Raw genomic sequence first — 24531 nt, forward strand, 5'->3', positions numbered from 1 at the left:
GCTAATGGCCCGTTCTTGCAGTGTGTTTGACCGTAAAATAACCTCATGAATTCTGAAAGGTGACTCAATATTCTTGATACTTGGTTCAGGAAAATTAAACAAAAATTTATCCGTATGAACTTAATTTGGGAAAAATTTTTTTGGTCGTTGTTATATTTATGACGCAATAGATGGCAGGTTATTGATTAAATTTATTAGGTGCTATTATTAATTCATTGTCGACAGATGTTGGTTCCAGAAGGCTGTCTAGTGGCGACCACTAGCTGGTAGACGCGGCGTGGATAGGCCCCCTTATAAGGTTCATCGATGGCATTGTCGAGGCCTTGGAATGTAGATATGGGCAAAGCAAGATGGGTTATTTTGGTGATCTTAGAGGATGGCCTATACCTTGCAGTAGACATCTAACGACACGCTGGCATGATGATGGTGATGATTGGATGTTAAATATCCAATGGATTCAGGCGTTATTTTGCGAGAGTTCATCCTAAGTAAGAAAAGGACCAATATATAGCTACTTCCGCTAATGCAGCAGTAGTCGTGCAATAAAGTGCACCGCCCGTCAGCCCGCTGATAAATGCGCATGCGGCAATTTTCTGTGACAGAGACTCTATGTTTGGCACTAATCGGTTTAACATTATTCCTAAAGATGCCCCGTGAAGAGGTGAAACACGAGTAATTCGCATTGTTTGCCACGCATATACACGTCTTTCTAAATAACTGTAAATAAATAGTGCGTATTAAGCAATGGTATCCCCGCGGTAAAAACAGATTTGCCATTGTAGGTTGGGGGTTCGTTTCCCGGGATACAATTTAAAGAGTTAGAGTCTTATTAAAAGACGTTTGTAACACTTTATCAATTTATTTAACACACGAACAAATTTTTATTAGCGCTTGAGTGCGAGCAAAAAGGACGTGCATTCGTCGTAGGACTCTGGGGCGCAATGTGGTCCGCGACCGAGTGAAAGCGGGCAATAGAACAAAGTCGCAAAAGAAACAAAAGAAACAAAAGAAACAAAAGTAACAAAAGGTCTGCGCCCGCGTCACCGGTGCGTGCATGTGCCCGCTGCACTAATTCGGCACACTAAGTTCGCCCGTCGGCTACGCTCGCCCACAAAATCTTACACCTATTATTCATTCAGACATCACATCAGTATATATACGACTCCCACAAATTCTATATTATTCAAACTTTTTACATTAATTACATATTATGCCACTGCCCACAAATAAGTTTCCAGAGGTACCATAATACCACGCTGCGATCGCCAAGTCCTTCTGCCAAGCGTGGCGATTATGGTATATCCCTTCCATAGATATCTATAGCCTTCCTATGCTTTGCAGTAGGCGTTTATGGGTTGGAAAGATGATATTATAAATATCACTCGATTATGTCGTTCTTATAAATTGTTTTTCTTGTGTTGTTTTATTTGTGTCATTCAACGGATACAGATTAAATATATTTATTTTATTTATTATAAACTCAGCAATCTTTTTTCAGTAATTACAAACAACAGTGAAGTGTATATCATGACATTTATGTCAGAAGAACTCAATTTGATATTGAAATTAGAACTACGATAGTTGGAAACACGCTGTGATCGGACAGGAGCCCATAACAAACTCAGATGGGTTTTTTGTGGTCACTTTTTGTGTTTAATACAGCATTAGATCAATTTATTTCAAATAATAAAAAGATTTTGTTATAACTCCTTGTTAAATCAACTTATTGAATTTATTACGTATTAATTTTGAATGTTTTACGCTTCGATGCAAATTTGTGAGTAATGGACACGTTAAAAAGCATAAGAAAAGAGGTTATCTGTCAGTTTGTTAACTTTAAGATGTCATAAATTTTATTTTCCGTATTTCTAAGGTAATAATAGTTAATATTATTGAAAACAATGTAATTTTTAAGTTCTAAATAACTTTCAATTCAATAACTTGTATTTTCGAGAACTCTATTTTGAAATTCCGTAATCCGCGGCACGTTTATGTTGATATATACGTTTAATATAATGTTTTGTAAATGGCTTCAAGTGTATTGATCATTTGTGATAAAACATTTCTAATGTACCGTTCACTTTACGCGAAACTCTACCATAACAATAAAAAACAGACGTAATATCTCTCATAATGGAAGACATTTTTTGTTCGATTTATTCCTACGAGAGTTCCCTGTCTATCCATCAAGCAATATTTGTTATTGCTTATTTAAGATATAAACACATTAAGCGTTATATATTTTGCGTTTCTGTTAATGGAACATTAGGCAGTGTTATTTTTATAATAACAAAACTTTTTAGAGAATCTCTTTGGCTGTACTTTTCGTATCTATGTATTTCTGATGACATTAAAAAGATTACATTTTAAATAAAGAAACACGTTAGTTGAATTCTTTTGCAGGCTATTATTCCTTTGTTTTTCTTTCTGTCAAATTGAGTGAATGTATTGTTAGGGTTTTTTATTTTAAAATTTAAAAAAAGAATTTAAAATTGCTACACAAACAGCTAAAATAAATTTTAATTCCTTGACTTCTAGAGAATTATTGAAGAGTCAGGTAAGAGTAGCGGAAAAATTCGTTTGAGCGTTTCCATTCTAAAACTTTTAATGTCAAACATGTACCTAGCTCTGGTCATTCAATTACTTATAATAGACGCAATTTTTAAAAAATATATGTCAAGATCGGTATATTAGTAGTAATAACATAATTGAAGTATTGTAATACACAACAAAATGGTACCCATGTATTATATAGTTAAAAATAAATTAACTTAGAAAAAATATGTTTAATTCAATCTATTTTATTGTAGCTAGGTTTTAGTTTACAATCTTCAAAGTACTATACAGTGTTAAAAAGTTATTGGTTTGATCGATTGATATTATTAAAAGATTACAAGGCTTTTGTAGCAAGCATTAGTACAATTTTGAAAGCTTTAACACTGGGAGAAGTTGTAGTGGAGGAAACAAAAGTAACGTTTCTGACGTTAATAAAATAGAAACCCTATATGCAGTGGTAGTCGTGCAACAAAGTGCATCGCCCGCCAGCCCGCTGATAAATGCGTATGCGGCAAACAATGCGAATTACACAACGGTGGCAGATGGACTTCCGCAAGGTAACGCCTGAATCCATTAAAAAAAGAAATCCGCCTGTTATCCTAAGCGCCCTCTTGAAGTGCTTCACCAGATTGAGTTGGACACAGTTTTGTTGAGACCAGGCCGTGGCACACATGATCACCGACTGTTCAGCATTTAGCGTATCCAGAACGGATTACCAGTTTCGTTTGCAGCATAGAGTCGAAGAAAGAAACATCGTCCCACTAGTTAACGATGAGAAGTGTCACCGAACTTTCTTGGAGTATATATACTCGTACTTGGAGTGCATATATTCGTACATAGGAAAGCATGATAACGTATTTACTCCGATTTTGTATGGAACAGCCACGTTTTTCCCTTGTTGGTTCGAGTCATAGGCTTGCTTTTATATACGGTCAAAACCCCTATGCCGCTTGATCTGCTGTTCGATCTACTCATGGTATTTCTCAAGGTGGTCTGATTTGAAGATTTTATCAGGCAAAAATTTAGGTCTGATGCGCGAGTTCTTTACTTACCTTCCAGCAGCAGTGGACTATTCTGGTGGTAGGGTTGTGGGCAAGCTTCATAGTGCGCAGAAGAAATGTATGCTGGAGTCAAAATGGAATTCACGAACCGGCAAGCCCAGGAGGTCCATCCATACATGGTAGACTGATGACCTTATTAAAGATGTCGGAAGAAGCTTGGTGCAAGCCGCTTCTAGAACGTCTTTTTATAAATCTATGGAAGAGGCCTGTGTCCAGATATGGACGTCCTGCGGCTGAAATCATGGGGATGATGATGATGTCACCTCTGATTTCTCTATTTTCCGACATAACTGTCTAGATTCCGATAGCATGACATTTAAATTTTCAGAAAAACATCTAAAACTTAACGATCGCTTTGGGATATGGTAAGGTCTATATACAGGTTGATTAGAAACATCACATTACATCTATAATCAATTACCCTGTGAAGAGATGACTAAGCTTATTAAATTAAAATATAAATTGTGCTTGACTATTTTGAATCATCCTGTATTCGCGACGCTTGTTTGGTCTTTATAAAGAATATGATAGATAGAATATGTTTTTAGCACCTTATATCAGATTATTACTCCGTAAACTCTTAACTACTATAAAAAGGCAAAGGCATTAAAACTCTTTAAGCCATGCAGAGTGTAGACCAGATATGGTACAGATTAAAAAAAAAAGTTTATTAATTAAATGAGAGCCAGTTTGGCGTCTATTTTTTAGTTCAACGCTGTGAACAGAATAGAAATATACTAACTAGATCCCATGGGACAGACTCGCAAGTGTAGAATTCAGTTTTTTTTTAATTTCTTGCTGTAACTATGGAGTTGTAAATTATAAAGAATTTTAGAATTCCTCGTTATAAAAAAATTTATAGAAATTCTTGTATTTAGGCTTATTAAAAATTTCTTTTTTTTTTGCACATAAACATTGTTGTGTATGGAAGCGATCAGTGACTTCGTAAAGCCTTAATATTAATATCATTATTATTTTAGTCGTATGTTCATTTCATCAATAGCAAAGTACCAATTCAAAGTACATCCAGCTTCTAAGGACATTCTTAAATAAACATTTGTCTGTTCGCGGTCTCTCTGGTCGGTGGTCAGTCTAGACCTTTTTAAAAATAAATAAGTTTTTTGTTTTGTAAATACGGTTAATATTTGGAGCTACCGAAACTGCTATACCGTCCCTTAGGAAACGGGAGCATATACACCACGCCTTTCCGCTCCATCAGTCTGCTGTCTCGCGGCATGTGCGCTTATGCTCTTTTTTCTCGGCTTCCAGCTCGCCGTGCTTTACTGAGACGGTACAGCAGTTTCGGTACTACTATTATAAAAAAAATATTGGTTAAAATGGTAATAGATATCTGTGTTGAAGCTCTCATTGGAATCTAAGAGCGATTGTAATTGATTAAGTCTAAAATAAATTTATTGATCTGGTTGTAAAAGATTTGTAAGGATCGATTTAATTAGATTTATTGATTACATTGTGTAATTATAGAAAATTTATGATTGTAAGGTCGGTATAAATTTTGGGAAAGTCCTGATTGTTTTAAAAATAACTATTAAGGGTGCAAGACCTATTTCTCCCTCCTCTTCCTGGAGGATATAAATCAGGATGAGTCGACGACACAAAAGAATTGTCCCGATGATCTCTGATGACATTGTTATGCTGTGTGTGGTAACCTACCGGGAATCAGTTCAAACAAGTTCGATACGATACACAAATATGTTCAGATGCACCGCACGGTTTTGCACAACACGTGTCTCATCTGGGTTTACTCGTCAACATTTTTAATTAATTTTTTAATAGATAAATAAATGAATACATAATAACAAGCCTGCGTTTGATATAAAAAGATTTTTCAAAACCGTGCATTAGTATTGGGTTTTAATCATCTAAATAATATTACTTATCTTAAGGTTGCTGATATCACACTTTTTAAAAACACCATAGAGGTTAGTTCTCCGACATTTACAAACAATTATTTTTGCCGGGTAAATAACTCGTTAATGTCTTAAATTAAAATAGAACATAAATGAAAACAAAATGAATTTTGCGTAGCAGTAATCGAAATATCTTTTTAAATTGCCGAAACCCGGGATCGAACCAGGGACCTTTAGATCTTCAGTCTAACGCTCTCCCAACTGAGCTATTTCGGCTATGTTACCTTGGGTAAAATTGTCTCAGAATAAATTTTTATATATCAACATAAAGAAATAACAACCGTACTATAACCTGGGCATTGGTAGCCCAGTGGTAGATGATTGAGAGATGTGATCGTATGTCGCGGGTTCGATTCTTGGTACACGGTCTTATGTATAATTCACATTAGTTTAGACACATTCACATAGTTATCAAACCTATTAAGAAAAGAAAAGGCTTTAACTCTCTTCCCTAAACGCTAAGATCAAAAGAGGAGACACGTTTATTACATGCTTAAATACAGAATTTCAAGCTGAAATGGAAATGGTAAATATGCTAAATCTAACAGAAGAATCCTTCTTTATTTCAGCAGATAGATGCCCAAAGCAAAGCAAAGATGGCCACTTTGACCGATCCTGCCCTGCTCGCATCAAGTGGATTATCGCGACCGGTTCATGTAGTGAGAGAGCTACCCATATCGTGTTTACCGCCCCCAATGACCAGCGATGTGCTCCGCCCGTTGTCACCTCAGACTAGGTATTCTTTAAGCTACATCGGTGTTCTTTGTTCTTCCTCGGATCTTACCATTTCAAGATTATTTAAATTAAATAGAAAATTCTATGAGAGTCAACGTCAAACATACATATGAGACATGACAAGAGAACGATCAACAACGTAACAACTAAAAACACTCAGGACAAATGTTCACGAAGAACATAAATAAAGACATGAAAATTAAACTGAGCAATGTTTTCAACGAAACAAAAATCATTCAGGAAAAACTAGACAATATCGACAAGAGATCATTGCGTTTAAATAATTGACTCAATAAAATGTGGATACATAGATTAGTAAACAATGATATGATTGTTTTTAAGATCTGGAAATAGATGGCTTCATTGATAAATGACTTTATTAAAGTGTTTATTGAGAACCAAATTCTGATGCATTTTGTGAGTTAATAATAATAATTATAAAAAAACAAAAAGATCATGTAAACGATCTCTCCAAGAAAATAATACCAAACTGATGGCCTTTAATAATTTAGTACAATATTTTGTATAACAAGTTTGTGTATATATAAATAAACAAATAGAATAAAACTTTACATTATATATTTTTATCCTGTTTAATCCAAGACACAACCACTAACGGCCACCTAAATATTGTCAAATTTATGAGCGCTATAAAAGCTCCGACCCCATTCGTGGAACCGCACGGATTTTCAGGAAGGATTGCGACGTTAACTGAAAATATTTATTTATTTACTACAACATATAGCGTTGCAGGAGAACATATAATATAAATTTTATAAAGGATAAGAGGTGGATTTACGACTTAAAGTGGATCCACGTGGGATGACGCCTGGATATCAATAGCGTGTACATTGGTATGACGCCAAGACAAGACAATATTTTGTACTAAATGCAAATTGCCGATGATATTCTTTTCACGCGCATCATCAATATTTTCACATATTATTACCATAATATGTTAGATCAAATGAGCTTGATCTTTAATACGAGTATCTATATCTATCTCGACTTCTACTTCTCTTTTTACTTCCACTTCTGCTTCTATGTCAACCTGCACACCTTCCTCTAACTTTACCTCTTTCTCCATTTCTGCCTGAACCTTTGCCCCCCACTACTACCTCCGCATCTAGCTCTACATTTATCTCGACCTCCACATCTATTTCTACTTCAACCTCCATATCTTTCCCCACTTTTCTCAACCTCTACTTGCATCTTTACCTCCAAGTCTATTCCCACCTACCATCACCTCAACCTCTAACTCTTTCTCTACTTCCACCTTTTCATTCTCCTCTACTTTCACAACTATCTCCACCTCTACCTTCATTCCTATCTCTATCATTCTTAACTCTAGAAATTAACTTTCCTTATTGATAAGTATATTATTAAAGTGTAAAGTAATAATAGGAATGTATTGACTTTTGACATTAATTTCAATCTATAAGCAAATCGAATCGATAATCATCTTAAAATTCAAAGTTCGTGACGTGATAACGAAATAAACTCGTCATTGTGCTCTTTGTTGACCTTTTATCGATATTTTTCTGCTAAAGTTAAACCTCTCAAGAGAGATAAAGGTTACATTTAAATTAATTTCGTAAGTAAATCTAATAGAATTACAAAAGAAGCTTTCGCGATCGAACTGCTGTACATAATAACTAATTGAAATGTAAATTTAAAAATTTGTATTACTAATAGTACATAACGAATATAATTTTGAATTGAAAATTTATTGTAACTTTTTTATTTTAAATATCTACATAACAGGACTTCGTTTCCTCCCTGTTCTATTGGGAATTAATGGCGGAGGCCTACCTCCAGCGTTGGACATCTTGTTTCTGATAGAAGGATCATCTTTTAAATGAAGTCACATGATAGAGATTAAAATTTTGTTTCAAGGAGGTCGGTGCTCAGTTTTAATATGTAATAAGTTTCTGTGGAAAGTTGCGTAACTTGAAGATTGAATCGTCGTTATTTTAGTCCACAGACCACGTCCCAGTCCACGGTAACCCCACGCTAACCCCCCCCCCCAAAATATATTAATGGTAGAATATACCATAATCGCCACGCTTGGTACGCAGAGGACAGATGCTGCGCATCCTCTGGAAACTTGTTTGTGAGCAGTGGCAATCCTTTACAATCAATGCACAAAGTGTGAATTATATAATATTGTATCCTAGGAAAAACACCCGAAACCTACGATCGCAAATCTCAGTCCTTAACACTGGGATACCATTGCTCAGGATTGGATAAAGGTATCAAAATAACATACCCATAAATAATGCGACAATTTAGCACAGATTATAACAATGCACAACGAATTTTGTAAATCAAATTTAATCTTTACTTGATGGAGGAAGTGAATCTTGAGCAATGTATGCGCTTTTACAATAACATTCTAGAATATGTTCAGAAAGGTTCTATATTTAAAAAATTGTTAAAAGAGTTTTGTGTCCAAAGGCTTACTACACTGTAAATGACTTTCTGAAAGATAAAACACACTGTGAATGATTGGTTAGTTTTCAGTCTATTTCAATGTTAATAATGTATGTTAATAATAAAGTTATATTTGTCTGTACGTCAATATGAGATTTAATTTATCTAACTTCGAATTAAAAAGATTTGGAATTTTAATTTGAATTTACATAGCAAATTTAATACAGAGTAATAAGTAAACAGAGCTTTAGTAATAATAATTTTTGGGTTTTACTTTGAGAGCTTCTTATTATTCGAAATGGGAGCGGCATTCGCACGAAGTCCCTCGGGTGAAGCCCTCATTATAAAACATCGTCGGCGAGCTGCGTGGAAATTGACAATAAAGAGTAATTTTATCAAAGATACAGCTGCGTTTCATAATTACTTTTCGAGGGAATACATTATTACAACGGATTACAATATACCAACTGGTAAGAATCTCTCATGGGAGTCTGTCTGAGTGACTCCTTGCTTTGATTTAATTAATTTAGATCCTCTGATATACTCTTCTTCGGTTCAATACGGCAGTAGAAACTGGTCTTTCACTTCGAGCTTCCAAGGGAGTGTTCCGTAGATGAACGAAAGTACCAACAGCTCAACGGTTTCGCTAGTTTAAATGGCAGTAGATAGGTGACATAGCGTGAAGAATTGATAGCCCCTTGGGCCTTCAAGTTCTAAAGTGCGGAGAGGAAAGCGAAGCGTGGGAACTCGGCCCAAGAGGTGGACAGGTGACTTTGTTAAACTCACTTGACAGCCCTAACCTCCCCCCATGGAGCTTCCTTTTAACCGATTTAAAAGTTTGACTTTTCCCTAAAAAGAGGGAGCGCTCAAAGTATATTTACTTCACAAAGGTTCAGGTTAAAACTGGCGTTACCTGTGATCGTGAGATGCCAGTGAAGCTTAAAGACCTGATATGTAAGAGCATGATAAGACCTGTTCTGACCTATGGGAGTGAAACATAGGCTATGAAACAACATATCCGTTCAGTCCAAGTCATAGAAATGAAGATGCTTCGGTGGATGTGCGGAGTAACGAGGCTCGATAAAATATGCAACGAGTACTTCCGCGGTAGCCTCGGGGTACGTGACATCGCCGATAAGCTACAAGAGAATCGGCTTAGATGGTACGGACACGTGAAGAGGAGATCTCCTGAATACATCGGGAATGTTGCTATGGATCTAAACATTTTTAGGTTCAGAAGATGAAGACTGAAAACAAGATGGGCAGATACCATAGCGAAAGAAGCAAAGCTTGCAAAGTTTCCGCAAACGACGTTCCCAATCGCGTGAGGTGGAGAAAGGAGATAAGGAAAGTGAGAGAGAGAGAGAAAGGTTTAGGTTAAAACCTTTCAGCGTTCTGCCATTTCAAACCGAAGCATATATGAGCTACCTATGAATAATACAAATGGGAGAGGATGGGCAGCAGTGTCCTTTGTGTACCATAATAATACACTGTGATCGCCAACCCGCCTGCTAAGCATGTCGATTATGGTATATTCCTCCATAGATATCATTAAAGGAGACCTATGCTAGTAATACATAGTATAATTAATTATTTTAATTTAATAAAACACCAAAGTAAATATGTTTGTTTATTTTAGACCTACGCAGCCCTGGGGAAGAAATAAATTTGTAAATTTATTTCAAATTGAAATACAGCGACTGTACCCTTATTTGATAATTTAGTTTAACGTTAACATAGCCGAAATAGCTCAGTTGGGAGAGCGTTAGACTGAAGATCTAAAGGTCCCTGGTTCAATCCCGGGTTTCGGCATATTTTTTTTACAAATCATATTTATTACTGCATGCAAAAAATAGGCCGTGAACATCTAATAGATGCAGGCGTTACCTTGCGGAAGTCCATTCTAACTAAGAAAGGGACATACGTATAGATACTTCCGCTATGCAGCAGTAGTCGTGCAATGAAGTGCACTGTGCATTGTCGGGCGGTGCACTTCATTGCACGAGTACTACTGTATAGCGGAAGTAGCAATATATTAGTCCCTTTCTTAGTTAAGCTATGAACGTTATAAACACGCCTGCAGTTCCTTATTCCTGTTCCTGAGCTTTTGCGACCCACGATCTCATTGTTCATACGTAATTCTTTTATCAGAGAGTAGATTAATTGTATCTATTCTCAGATAAAGTAATTACAACAATATCATGTACTGCACAGTCGTTATTAATATTCTAGTCGTAGGACATTTACAGCTGAACACTAGGCCTCCACCATAGCTTTTCAATTAGAACGGTAGCAAACAACTTGGTTTCAGTATTATCCTGCAATCTTTTTTGACTTCCTGTGCTGAGCTTGCCAGTTTATGGTCTTGAGTGTTGAAAAGTTTGAGTTCTCGGCCGCCATGAGGCCTGCCGACTGCCACTGCCTTCAACTTGCCAATCAGCTATGACGAAAATGACTACGAACCTCGTCAATCTTGATTCGATCTCGTTAAGGAATCATGAGTACCTTTCCATGGCTTGTAGTAATATAGCGGATTTATTAGCATTATGCGGTAAAGACGGAAAAAAAGGTAATTAGTAAAAGTTTTAATGACATTTATAATTTTCATCTTTCGTTTCGTTTATTCGTAATCATCATCTCCACCATCATTATCAATATCACATCCAATAGACGACCACAAGAAAAAATGCAAAGCGAAGGACTCTACCAAAAATCAGGATATTATCCGGGCTTGCGCTATCCGCATCTAACAACTGCCAGCGCCCTTGGCTATATCATCAGTTCAACTAGTGGGGGACCTTCACTTAATGTGTCTACTGGCTCCTGGTTGCACCTCGAGAACCTCCCTAAGTTAAACTTAACCTATCAACCTTCTATCAACACATCGAATTTGTTTTTAAATAATGCAACATGAATTTGAATGTTTTAACGTACCAAAGAGGTTTTATTTAATAAGGCGTGTGGAGTTGCCAGTTGTAACCGATTAAAAATTCGTTTTAGTGAACTCATTTAAATAATGAGTATTCTTTATTCGAAAATATAATTCGTTGTTTAAAATATAAAAAGTCACGCAATAGTTTAACATTTTTAAAGGTATGGTATATTTTTTTTATTTTATAAATTTTCGTAATTAACATATGTATTATTAACATGTGTACTGTCATGTATGTAGCACAATTGTTTGTAGCTATTGCAATAACTTGATTCATCAGTAGTAAACCTTTACAAGATAAAAGAAATTTAATTTTGTTTTCGACCCAGTATAATTTTTAATTATACTATGTTTTTATTACACAATACAATAAATACACACAAGAGTATATTAAGTAAAAATCAGCGCTCGACATTTGATTAGACACGTTGGAAACCAGTACTAGATATTCATTAAAGGTCGGTTTGAAAGCGTTATCTTTGTCTATCATAATCACCGTTGGTCGCTCAATAAAGACAATGCTCCGTCTAACTTGAAAGTTTTATTGTGCCAAATCAAATGCCGGGTATGATGCTTGTATTTGCCTGTATCCGAATCGAATTTATACTTGATTTAGCTGTTGAGAAAATATGTCAATTTTCAAAAAAAAATGACACAAGTATACTATGATTTATATTCTGTGATAAAAATAATTAATTAATTATTCTTATAAATGAAAAACATATTTTTCTTAAGGTTCTAGTAAATAAAAATTTACGTGATGTTACTTCAAAATTTCTTTATATAAAATTCTGAAAGCGTTTTGTTTAACGACAACGAGCCGAGTAGTTTCGAAGCGATGAGCGGCAAAAAAGCTCGCCGCCCATGGCTGGGCGGGCGGCCATCTTGTAGGAAATGGCGTCTGTTTATGGCGCCAAATAGTTTCCTGCCAGCGAGACGTAGGCGCTCCTTTCCCGGAGCCCTATTGTGTTGGAAAATGCTGAATATTTTCAATATGACAATCCTTATAAATGCAGTATTTTGACAGATTATTTATACCTTCCTTATATTTTTTTTATTTTTTCTTCTTATATATTTATTCTTTTATCATCATGATTTACTGTAAACTATCTATGCCAGCAGCTATTGTTTTTCTAAAAGTTATTGTAATGTGGCATTCCAATAGAAAAAAAAATATTATAAAGTATTTCAGTGTATCAATTTATTTATTGATCAAATGAGAGATAAATAAATATTTTATTTATTTATTTCTCATTTGATCAATATTCACTGATTAAGATTTAGCTAAAAAATTTTAAATAAATGATGATGTTATATATAAAAAATAACTTAGCAAAGTTAATAGTTCTATGCTATATATATGCTTTGACAAAAATATATTTTTATTAAAAAAAGTAGGAAATGTAATTTCCTTTTAAAAATTATATTGTCAAAGTGTAGTCTAGATCTTCGAGAACATTCTTTCAAACAATCTGAAGATTTTCGATTTTCAAAAACTTGTCTTTAAGTTTAAGTTAGAATTGTGTTTTGGAAGAGTTTTAAAAGACTCTATCCTTGGGGTGTCTCTATAAAAAACACAAGATGACAAGTCTGGACTACTTTGTGGCTTATAGGTGAATTTTTTTGGAAACAATTCTCTTACTATCTTCATGCTGGTATGGATGTGACAAGAGGCTTCGACATTTCATGAAGTTATACTTATTAATGTTTTCAGCAATTGCTGAAAACATATTAATGTTTTCAGCAATTTTCAGCAATGCTTAACTTTTTTATGGTACGCTCTTAATTTATCCATAATAGTTGAAAATATTTTTGGTTGTTTTAAAATTAAAAATAAAGGCTTTAGATTATACACACGAATTTGTAGTGAAGTTTAGTTAAATCACTCACATTCGCGTGACGTCTTCCTCGTTTCAACCTCAATATCTTTTTTACCTTCACCATCGTGTAAGGAATTTATTTTGTAAATGAACCAATTTACCTGAGGAATGTATTAAAATTTATAGCACTCGAGGAAAATTTTCCGCTTAAGTTCCTAATAAAAAAGTATAAGGTTATTTTGGTAAATTTATTTCATCTGAAGCCATTAGGAACGCATATTACGAGCGTACCTTATTACAATACACAAGCAATTTCAACTTTCCACGCCACATCTCCCTGCCCGTTCGGATTTATTGCAAATTTCTTTAAAAAGATTATGAACAATTTTTTTTTGTAAGAAGCTTTAATGTCAATTACGTAAGAAGGTAAGTGTCAATTATAATCCCTGATAGAAGCGATTAACGGAAAATTATTCTTTAAATTATATTTTAATAAGGATATGGTAGAACGTTAGAATTTTTAAATTCTCAAAAATTAAAATATAGTCAAAATCGTTCGTAATTATTGAAAAAAATGCAACTTTTCGGGAGAGACGAAAAACTAAATATTGGTCATCTCAATGATTTTAGCTACATAAAGCGGTGAAAATATATATAATAACATAATGGTACCTATTCTTAACATGTCGAATAGAGCTAAAGGGGGTTATTACTTATATCGTATATAATATTTTTATTATTATCTCACGGATTCGTAAGAAAAGGACCAATTTATACTTACTTCCGCCATGCAGCAGTAGTCGTGCAATAAAGTGCACCGCCCTCCAGCCTGCTGATAAATGCGCATGCGGCAAACAATGTGAATTACACAACTACAACCGTTTAATCGCTCAACACGTGTTTCATCCCTCCACAGGGCATCTTCTGGAGTACGTTACACCGATTAGTGCCAGACTCTGTATTTGGCATTTATTGCATGACTACTGCTGCATGGCGGAAGCAGCTATATATTGATCCTTTTTTATTTTTATTATTGTTTATACTTTACCTTGTTAATTTAGGGTTAAAAGATTACCTTACTTACCTCTAATTCACACTTTGTGCATTAATTATAAAGGATTGTCACTGACCAATAACAATTTTCCAGATGCGTACCATAATACCACCGCCACCAACTCGCCTGCCAAGCGTGGCGATTACGGTGCATACTCCAATAGTTTCATTCGCCTATGGACCTCCTCATTCGACCTCGTAAGGATATCCCAAGCCTCGTCTATACTGAAGAAAAAAAAAAGATTTAATGATATTTTACAATAAAGATTTTCATCATATCATGTAAACTGACTATCAGTTAATAGAGTCATATCAACAGCCTTATTAGGCGATCCTCGGATACCTTCAATTTCTCCATTAATCACTAAGCATTTAAAAAGTTATTTCCGTCCTTTCCAAGAATTTCCCCAAACATTAATGCCATAATAGATATTGCTGGAATACAATGAAATAACTAATTTCATGTTTATAAATAGAACAAGAAAGTTTTCTTATTCTATTTATATCACAGCGGGCTTTCTGTCCAACGATTTGTCTAAGGTATTACTTCGTTAGGCAATTTATTTATTATTTGTAATCAGTACTTTGACTAGTTTCAAGAGAAATATGATAGCCCATTAGAAATCATGTATTTTTAATCAATACGTTATTCCCGTACTATCATTGTGGTCGTTTCAGTCTATAAACGCCCATCATAAGGCATAGAATTTCTCGAAAGAAGTGTACTATGCTTGAGTGTATTTATACCTTTCTAAATATATTAAAACAAAACCAAATAGAAAAACTGGAACCAAAAATGAAATAAATGCACATGTAAACGAACTTATCAAATAATAATAGAATATAAGACAAGTCTAGCAATGTATTAAAAAGTTCAAATCCAAACAAATCTGTGATATCAAAAAATAAAGATAAAGATTGGAAAATAAAAATGTCCATAGCCACCTAAGAGTAAAAAAGATGAGGAAAGGAAGGCGATGAAAGCAAGAAGTAATGAAATAACAAAAATTGCAAGATATTGTGAAGGATAAAAGAAATTGAGAAGTATGAAAGTGAGTGTCGAATAATGATGAAACTCTGAAAAAATTATGTGTAAATAAAGTCCCTGTTCCAAATTAGATAGGGGGTACGAGAGGCTCCCAACAGCCGAGGCCATTAAGAAAAAAAAAATAAAAGTATGGATAAATTAAAGTAAATTAAGCTATAGATATAATATTGGGAAAAAAGCAAGATTCCATAGAATCAATACTTTTTTGTGGACAACTTTGTACGGTTTTACAATATCGTTGATTCAGCCCATAGATACGAATTGCAAGGCATAGGATTCATCAAAAGGTATCTATGGAGGATATACAATAATCGCCATGTTTGGCAGGCGGGTTGGCAATCGCTGTGTATCATGGTAAACAGAGAGCGTTACTGCTCATTCTTCGGAAGCTTATTTGTGAGCAGTGGTAACCTTATATAATTAATGCACAAAGCCTGAATTATATAAGATTGTAATCCTTCGAATCAAACCTGCGACTTATGATCGTGTCTCAGTGCCCTGCCTACAAGAAGGAAAAATGACCACGAAAGAAGTCATAAATAACTAAAGGTGTCTTAAATGAAACTAATAGATGTCAACTTAGGGAATTTAATAACAAATACGCCGCTAAGAAATCACCTTAAGGCCTTAGACAGGCAAGACTAATTTATATAACAAGTTTCTGGATGAAAGCGTTTGCCAGAATGGTGAACATGGGACTAGGAAAGGCGACGTGGAAGGACTCAAATGTAATATAGAGATGACACCATAAAGGCAGCGTGCTGCAACTGGACCTCAAGGTGTCTCAAGTTTTTTTTTATTTTTAAATGACCTCTGTTTTTGGGGTCCCTCGTTCCCTTAGTCTTGTGTAGAGCAACAATTCTACAAAATAGGGTAAAATGAGTTTTCAGGTTATACTTAATTTTTCTTTTATATTCTCTTTCTTAAGTATCTTTTATTCATTCCTTTTACGCTCCACTGGTGTTCCAAGTTAGGTCCCTTTGGAGACCTCCTTCATGCGTTAAACCACTTCACGATGCATCTACTTAAGTTTTATCATCCTCATCATCATCTTGCAGATATATGTTCACTGATACACATAAACCTTAGAGAGGTTATATTTGCAATAGGACCGGTTGTAAGCCGCATTCAGAGTCCTCCGATGATATTAACAAGGTCTTCTGTCCACCTTTTGGGCGAACTTTTAAGGAACTCGAGAACTTTAAGGCCCCAACGGCCTCTCGCCTATCTCAAATAAGAATACTAAACGCGTTCCAAGCAGAGGTTCTCTCGGCAGATTTTTCACGCCAGGTCATGGAGCGTATGCTTAACATAATTTTTCAGTTGTATATTTTGGTTCTGAGATGGCTATCGATTTTCATCAGGAAAAAAAAGCCTTAAGCATAGCTTCTCTGCTCACTGGTATCCAAGGATTGATCTGGGAAAACATGAAAATTTACTATATTTGTGTATATCATTTTCTTTCTAAATTTACTATGTATATACGAGTATATGACTAAAAACAGAATCATTCAAACCAAGCATACGATGTTATTATTTCACATAGTCGTAGATTGTTTTATATCCATAGATATAAAACTTCCTAAAGGTACATCTCACAATTTTTCAAAAATTTATATTGTTATTAAAGTAAGTAGTATATTAGTAAGTAAAGTATATTATTGGGGAAAAATTGCATATACTTGTTACGCATACAATTGCAGTTATAAAAGTTGTAAATTTTGATAAAAAAGAGCATTTGCACTGCCCGGGAATCGAACCCGGGTCGCAAGAATGGGAATCTTGCATGATACCACTACACCAGCAGTGCTTATTATAAAGTAGAGAATATAAAATTTACTACATACATTTTAGATTTCTTGTTCGCTGTATGGTTTTAAAATCATGATGTAGTCAATCACAAGCTTATTGGTATCCTAGCAGAGAAGAAAGAATAGAGAAGTTACTGCTTCAGCAGTAGTTATTGTGCTATCGCTTTCCAATACAAAACATAAATTATTGGAAATTATAAATTAATGTGTCATATTTCAGAGTGATTTTACTTTTTTTAACTAAACATGCGTGAAGTGCCTGAACTGTCAAACGCGCTAAGTTCAATTAGTTTAAAAGATGTCACAGCTAATACTTTGTCGTTTATAAGCTGAATGTATTTTGCATTGAAAATTTGCGATTTTAACAAACATTTATAATATTTTATCATCGACATATGTTTAAACATATGATGAGACAATAATTATAATTCTTAACAAATGTCTAATAAATCTATCTCTATATAAAAATCATCTATATATAAATAAAATGTCACCTATTTATAGATATCTAATATTTATATCTAAATAAACCGTGGATAGTGGGACCATGAACTAAATTTCACTATCAAACTGTACTAATATCATATGTATTTATGTGTTTCTATTTGACTTATCTAATCTAAGTGAATGAGCATCTTTAAGTTAAGTTTAAAAAGCTATTCAGTTCTGGTTGCTATTTTTGTTTTAAAACCACTAACAACGAACAATTCTACCATCTTTTCTCAGTTTAAAAACACTAGTTCTTTTCGTATTTCACGATGCGTGTATTTCTACGGAGAATAATCTGCATTGCTTTTGTGTGTTGGATTCAAAAGACATTTCGTCTCATATTTACTAATTACTTGCTTATAAGCGATGCGAGTGCTAAAGCCGCTTAGAGTCGCTTGGGTAATAAAAGACTCCAGCTTGTTAGCGTTGGTTGGAACACAAAACATTTAACATTTTATTTTTCCGTTTTAAATACTAACGGTCAAAATAGTGTCCCTCGGGTAAACCCAAGAATGTATGCGACGCTGTTTGCTGTTGTAAATAAATTTACCTCTACTGTGTTTTTTATTTAAAATGAGGCATTTAAATCACTAGTTGTACTAGTTCCTTACCAGAGATATTACGACGTTTAATGGTAACAAATAAAACAAAATTAATCTCGCGAAAAGAGATTGCTATACCGACAACGAGAGATTTTCGGGCGGAAGTCTATGGCTAGTAAGAGTCTATAATATGAAAATGAGAAGAAGAATGAGATGCGAAGAAAAGCGGTGACAACTTCCAAAAACTTTTGATCACTGGAAAGTTAGATGGAGGGCGACCACAACGACGCAGGCCCATGGCGTATGGCGTAAAGTGTCCGCGACAATCTTTCCAAAAAGCGTCACGATCCTTAGTAAGAAAGGATATGCCTATCATGTCAAGATATAACATTTGCAAAAATGTCCACCGAAGAGTATTATAGTGTCTAAACTCTTTCAGAACATAACCAAGGGACTTTCTACTTCAAACGTCGCCTGCACTATTTCAGAACGCAGAGCCTAGTCTATAGAAATAACCTCACTGATGCACCATTATCTATAAATTGATCAGAAATATAATTGATTGTCTTAATTTATTGGATTTGTAGCAACATTACATTATCGTCAGCGGCGCATCGAAAATGGGAATTCCATAGAAATAAAATTGTTCATTTACGTCGATATAAATATGGTAATCGGGATGCAGGGATTGAATTTTAAAGTTTTTCGTGGGATACAAATATTTATTTACTCCTAACCTAAACTGCGCACGCTCCTTCGTCGTTTAACCGTCATCTATCTCCCTTCCTCATTCACACCTCTGGCTTGCACCTTCTCACGTTCCTATTCACGCATGCTATTACGTTTCATTCCACGTAAATATGGGCAAAGCTCGAATAAATATACAAATTTATACTTAGGACTTTGTGTTGTTACTGTCTCAAGATTTATCGGCTCTAGGAAGAATCCGACAATAGAAAAGGATATGCCTATCATGTCAAGATATGGCATTGGCGAAAATGTCCACCTAAAAGTATTATAGTGTCTAAATTCTTTCAGAACATAAACAAGGGACTTTCTACTTTAAACGCCGCCTGCATTTCTTCAGAATGCAGTGCCTATTCTGTGGAAATAACCTCGCTAATGCACCAACATCTATCAACTGATCAGAAATATAATTGATTGTCGTCACTGCTCCTTCTCGTTATCCTGGAAATAGATTCTCACCTCTGTCCTTTTTTCGAAGGTTTAGGCGCATATTTGCTAATATCAGACTATCGAAATCTATCGACTATCGAATCATGACAGTGTTAGTGGATAAGCTCTTCGACAACTCTGGCATGTTATGTAAATAATTTTAATTATTATATTAAGAAGGTTTTCAGGTCTTTAACTATTTTTTTTCTCTATATAATTCTCTTATTTTTTTATTTCTAAGTGAATTAATGTTTTTGTTATAAATTGAGTTTATCAGAAAAACTCCAATTCATAGCACAGTTAATACTTTTATTCCACTTTTAATACTCTTATGGGCCAACTAGCGTAGCTTCCACAAGACAACTTATCACTTCGATGGTTATTGAACGAGTGACTGAGCTCCCGACTCAATACTCGTAATCAAAACGCCGTTTCAACCCCACCACTCTCAATCCTTTTCCTGGGAGTTGTCACAAAAGAGTGATGAAGTCGAGTAATGTTGCCATTTAAGAAAAATAAAACTACCTTTTATAAAATGATTACAAGTTGTTATATTATTGGTTTTTTTATTCTAATTTGTATCGCCAGTGTTTCTTTACAATATTTTTTTCGCTATTAATAAACGCAGACAGTTGGGAGAGGGTTGCCATGCCAATAAGACACCTCCAAAATAAAGAAACAGCTGTAAGCTAATCATTAAAGTAAGATAAGAATAAATAAATTTGTTTTAACTTTAAAGAGCGGGTTTCTTTTTGTATATGTATCATTTTAAAATATCTATTCCCCCAAATAGAAAAAAAGTTATTTAAATTTTTGTTTACGTAATCAAAATTGAAGTTAACAATTAAAAAAGCGATATGTACGTGGATAAACCGTTTTTATTTGTACAACGCAATCCGAATGTATTTATATTTAATTCCCAGTCCCGAGCTTACCTACTTGTAATTTATTGCATGAAGAATTTAATTTTAATTTTGCGATTAATTTACCACTCCGTATTATTACAAGCCTTTGTCCACGTAGGTATTATCTTTTTAAATCTCATTGTGTCAATTTCATTAATTTTAATGAACACATGATATCGTAATAAATATTTATTTATTTCATATACTTATCGACACGTGATTATTTACAGTGACCACTCGTGTACATCTTGAGAAGAATGCCTGAAGAATCCAATCTTATTTATATAAGATTCTGGTTTATACTAGAATGGGAATTCCCCTATGAAGGCTCTGGTCAGAGAAAAGCCCATAACAAACTCAGACGGGTTTTCTGTGGTGACTTTTGCAATATCCTCGATACCACATATTAGGATTACCACATAACAAGTATCAACAATCTGAAGGACCACCAGGCAATGGCTCCTTGCTCTGATCCTATAAGACCTGAACGATGCTTGATACCACAATAACCAAAGCAATACACGGCACCAATTCAGCACAGATAGTGTAACATTGCCCACGTTGAACTTTTCAAAAATTGTTTCAATTATTTGCAATGAGGTATACCACATAAAAAAGAGGATACAAGTAAATCAATACGCATGCCATATCAAGTGATGGCCATTTTTTATTATTTATAGGCGAAACATTTGACCTCTGTCTCGCCTGACCTTAAGTGATGACGGTGTCTACTTTGTGCTTTCATAGAACAAACCTATTAATTATCGTCTTTACCATAAAGACTCTTAAGATATAAGTATCCAGAAAAAATGACGCAAGTAGGTTTTTCCGTTCCTTGGCTGTTCGCATTGTGAAAGTATTAGTAAAACGCTTGAATAATAGTGAATCTGTACATCTTATTGTCCCATGGAGGAATTATTCGGTGTAATTCCCCTGCACATTCTCCAAAATGTCTGTACAATGCCGATACACTGGCAACTTTACACCGATGCTCCAAGCTATGAAGCTCACCAAAGTATTGTTTCCAATCAGTCTCTTGGCTCTTCTGTTCGATGGTACTAGGCCACCGAAGAGTAATGTAATGTCTAAACTAAGACAGAACATAATCAAGGAACTTTCTACTTTAATTACTGCCTGCACTATTTCAAAATACAAAGCCTATTATGGAAATAACATCACATTTATTACAGCATTGTTTTCGATCTAAGTCAAGCTACTTCGCAAAGACATGCTTAACAAGTAAATTCGTAGTAAAAGTCGTCGTTAAAATCTATGTTTAATTTATGGAAAACTGTGTTAATGTTCCTGCTTGCATGCAAGTAAAAATTTTTGTGTTATATCTAGTGAAACTTCTATGTGGTACTGTTTCAATTATAATTGAAGCAGTACAAAAAATGATAGGTTGATATTTGACAGTGAGTTTCATGTAAGCCCTCTTCATTTTTCATATTGTAGGTATAAAAACATAGAACTTAAAGTATGATATGTATTATAAAGCAACGTAATAGTGGAGTAGGAAACTTTGAAGACGTAACATTGTTTTTGACGTACAATCTTACAATCACTATATACAAGAAATGTATGTTTGTTTTATTTGTAGAATACTTCTGAAAACTTAGCTCTTTTGTTTTCTTTACTATAACATATTAAATGTCACTGGATTATCCATATTTGTTGATATCTTTTCTTCCGTGTGTAGAAGATGTTTGAATTAATGTCACTATATTATTATTACCTTATTTATTTATTTAAAAACTTCTTACAGAAACTTCTATCAGGTAATCCTCTGAGCGGTGCAGAGATAAATTAAAGAAGGTAGTATAAGTAAATATCATAAAAGATAAAGAAAAAAAAAACAAAATACGAAGAAAAATAATAGCAAAGATTATAAAAGACCTCAACGTCATTTCGGCCCATAAGCGTTCGACAGACGCTGCTGTCTGCTGTAAAATTTGCCTGTGAACAGTGACAATCCAACATAATCTATCCAAAATAAAGGCGGCGGTGTCGCTATTTATCTTCGGGAGGATATTACACACACAGTTATCGATGTATCCCCAAGCAAGTAGTCCTTTTCTGCTGAACATCTTTTTATTGAGATAATTCTCAACTACAAGAAAATTTTACTTGCTGTGTTCTATTCTCCTTCTCTGCATATTGATTATTTCAACTCGCTCGAGAACCTGTTGTGTAATGTCTGCCCTAATTATGAACACGTTCTTTTGCTAGGCGACTTTAATACGTGTCTACTTAAAAATGATGCACGGACTCAAAAACTGCAGTCTCTCTTGTCCTCTGTCAATTTGGATATACTTCCGCTTTCCGCTACCCATCATTCCCACAATGTACTCCTTCCCTTCTAGATCTTATGATCACTTCCTCCCTAGATAAAATTGCTATCCATGGCCAGTTTCCTGCCCCCTTTTCTTACCATGATCTTGTCTACCTTTCTTTTAAAACTCGTACTCCCAAACCTAAACCCAACTTTCGACTCTTGCGTAATTTCAGTGGTATCGATCTGGAGGCTTTGAGACGTGATGCAGTCCATATTGATTGGAGTGTTGTTATTGATGCCGACCACATTGACGTGAAGGTTCAAGAATTTCAGAGGCTCTATGATGCTCATGCCCCAATCAAGAAAATTAGATTAAGACATGCACCTGCGCCTTGGATCACGCAGGATATTAGGGATGCGATGTTAAAACGGGACAGCGCCAAGCGTCGCTACAATAAATGTTCTTCAGACATAAACCTCGGTCGCTACAAGTATTGGAGAAACTTCTGCAGTCGTCTGTGTAGGGATGCGAGAAGACGCCATATACATGATTCCATCGTTGGCTCTAGCCCAGCAAAAACTTGGTCATTTCTGAAGTCACTAGGCATCGGTAAGACTTCAAATTCCTTTAGTGGCTCTGTGGATTTGAATGCACTAAATGTCCACTTTTCCTCGGTGCCTGTGACCTTAGATGCCAGTGTTAAAGCTCGCACATTGGGGCATCTCAATGACCAGCCACGCCCTCTTTGCTCTTCTTTTCAATTAACTACTGTTGCGGAGGAGAACGTTAAGAAGCATATTCTCGCTATCACTTCTATAGCCGTGGGCAATGATGACATATCCTCCCGCATGATCTCTCTCCTACTTCCACAACTCTTACCTATTCTCTGTCACATCTTTAATTACTCCTTAGTAAATAGTTGTTTTCCATCAGCCTGGAAGCGTGCAAATATTATTCCTCTTCCAAAAGTCTCCAATCCTACGTTCTTTTCCAATTTTCGTCCCATATCTTTATTGCCTTACCTTTCCAAAGTCCTCGAACACATTGTCCACAATCAGCTGTCTTCTTATCTTACATCAAATAGTCTACTTTCTCCCTTCCAGTCAGGTTTCCGGTCAGGTCACAGTACTGTGACAGCGCTGCTAAAGGTCACAGATGATATATGTCTTGCAATGGAGGACAAGTCTCTGACGATATTAACACTACTCGACTTTAGCAGCGCTTTCAATTCTGTAGACTTTGATGTCCTTCTCGCTATTCTTCGCTCTCTTAACGTCTCTCCTCTTGCTTTGGCGTGGTTTGAGTCTTACCTTCGTGGTCGTTCTCAGCGGATCCACTCTGATGATGTCTCCTCAGACTGGTGCGATCTCGGTGCGGGTGTACCGCAGGGTGGTGTACTGTCACCACTCCTGTTTTCCGTTTTTATAAACACAGTCACCACTGTAATTTTGTCTAACTTCCATCTTTATGCAGACGACTTGCAGATCTATCGGCATTTTAAAATCTCTGATCTTGATGATGCTATTGCTCTTATCAATGCCGATCTGGAGCGGATCTCTACTTGGGCTAAGTCATTCGAACTAGCAGTAAACCCGAAAAAGTCACAGGCTTTGCTTATTGGGAGCGCATATATGTATAAGCGTCTTGGCGCTGTCACTGCTATCCGTCCATTGCTTTACGATGGCGTTATTATACCTTTTAGCAAATCTGCAAAGAATCTTGGGGTAATCATCGATTCCAATTTGTCTTGGCTCCCGCACGTC

The 24531-nt window shown here is 35.2% G+C and overlaps 3 non-coding genes across 3 annotated transcripts; 1 reads left to right on the forward strand and 2 right to left on the reverse strand.

Annotated features, from left to right (window-relative positions):
• Window positions 1-5691: 5691 nt before the first annotated feature.
• Window positions 5692-5764, reverse strand: TRNAF-GAA (transfer RNA phenylalanine (anticodon GAA)). The gene has a single exon. It is a non-coding gene; the product is annotated as a tRNA-Phe (tRNA).
• A 4691-nt stretch (window positions 5765-10455) lies between these two features.
• On the forward strand, window positions 10456-10528 carry TRNAF-GAA (transfer RNA phenylalanine (anticodon GAA)). The gene has a single exon. It is a non-coding gene; the product is annotated as a tRNA-Phe (tRNA).
• A 6780-nt stretch (window positions 10529-17308) lies between these two features.
• Window positions 17309-17379, reverse strand: TRNAG-CCC (transfer RNA glycine (anticodon CCC)). Its single transcript has one exon. It is a non-coding gene; the product is annotated as a tRNA-Gly (tRNA).
• Window positions 17380-24531: the final 7152 nt, after the last annotated feature.

Source organism: Battus philenor, unplaced genomic scaffold (genome assembly GCF_028537555.1).
Source record: "Battus philenor isolate CCGP_79_NKW_IND1 unplaced genomic scaffold, ilBatPhil1.0.hap1 SCAF_15, whole genome shotgun sequence".
Taxonomy (NCBI): domain Eukaryota; kingdom Metazoa; phylum Arthropoda; class Insecta; order Lepidoptera; family Papilionidae; genus Battus; species Battus philenor.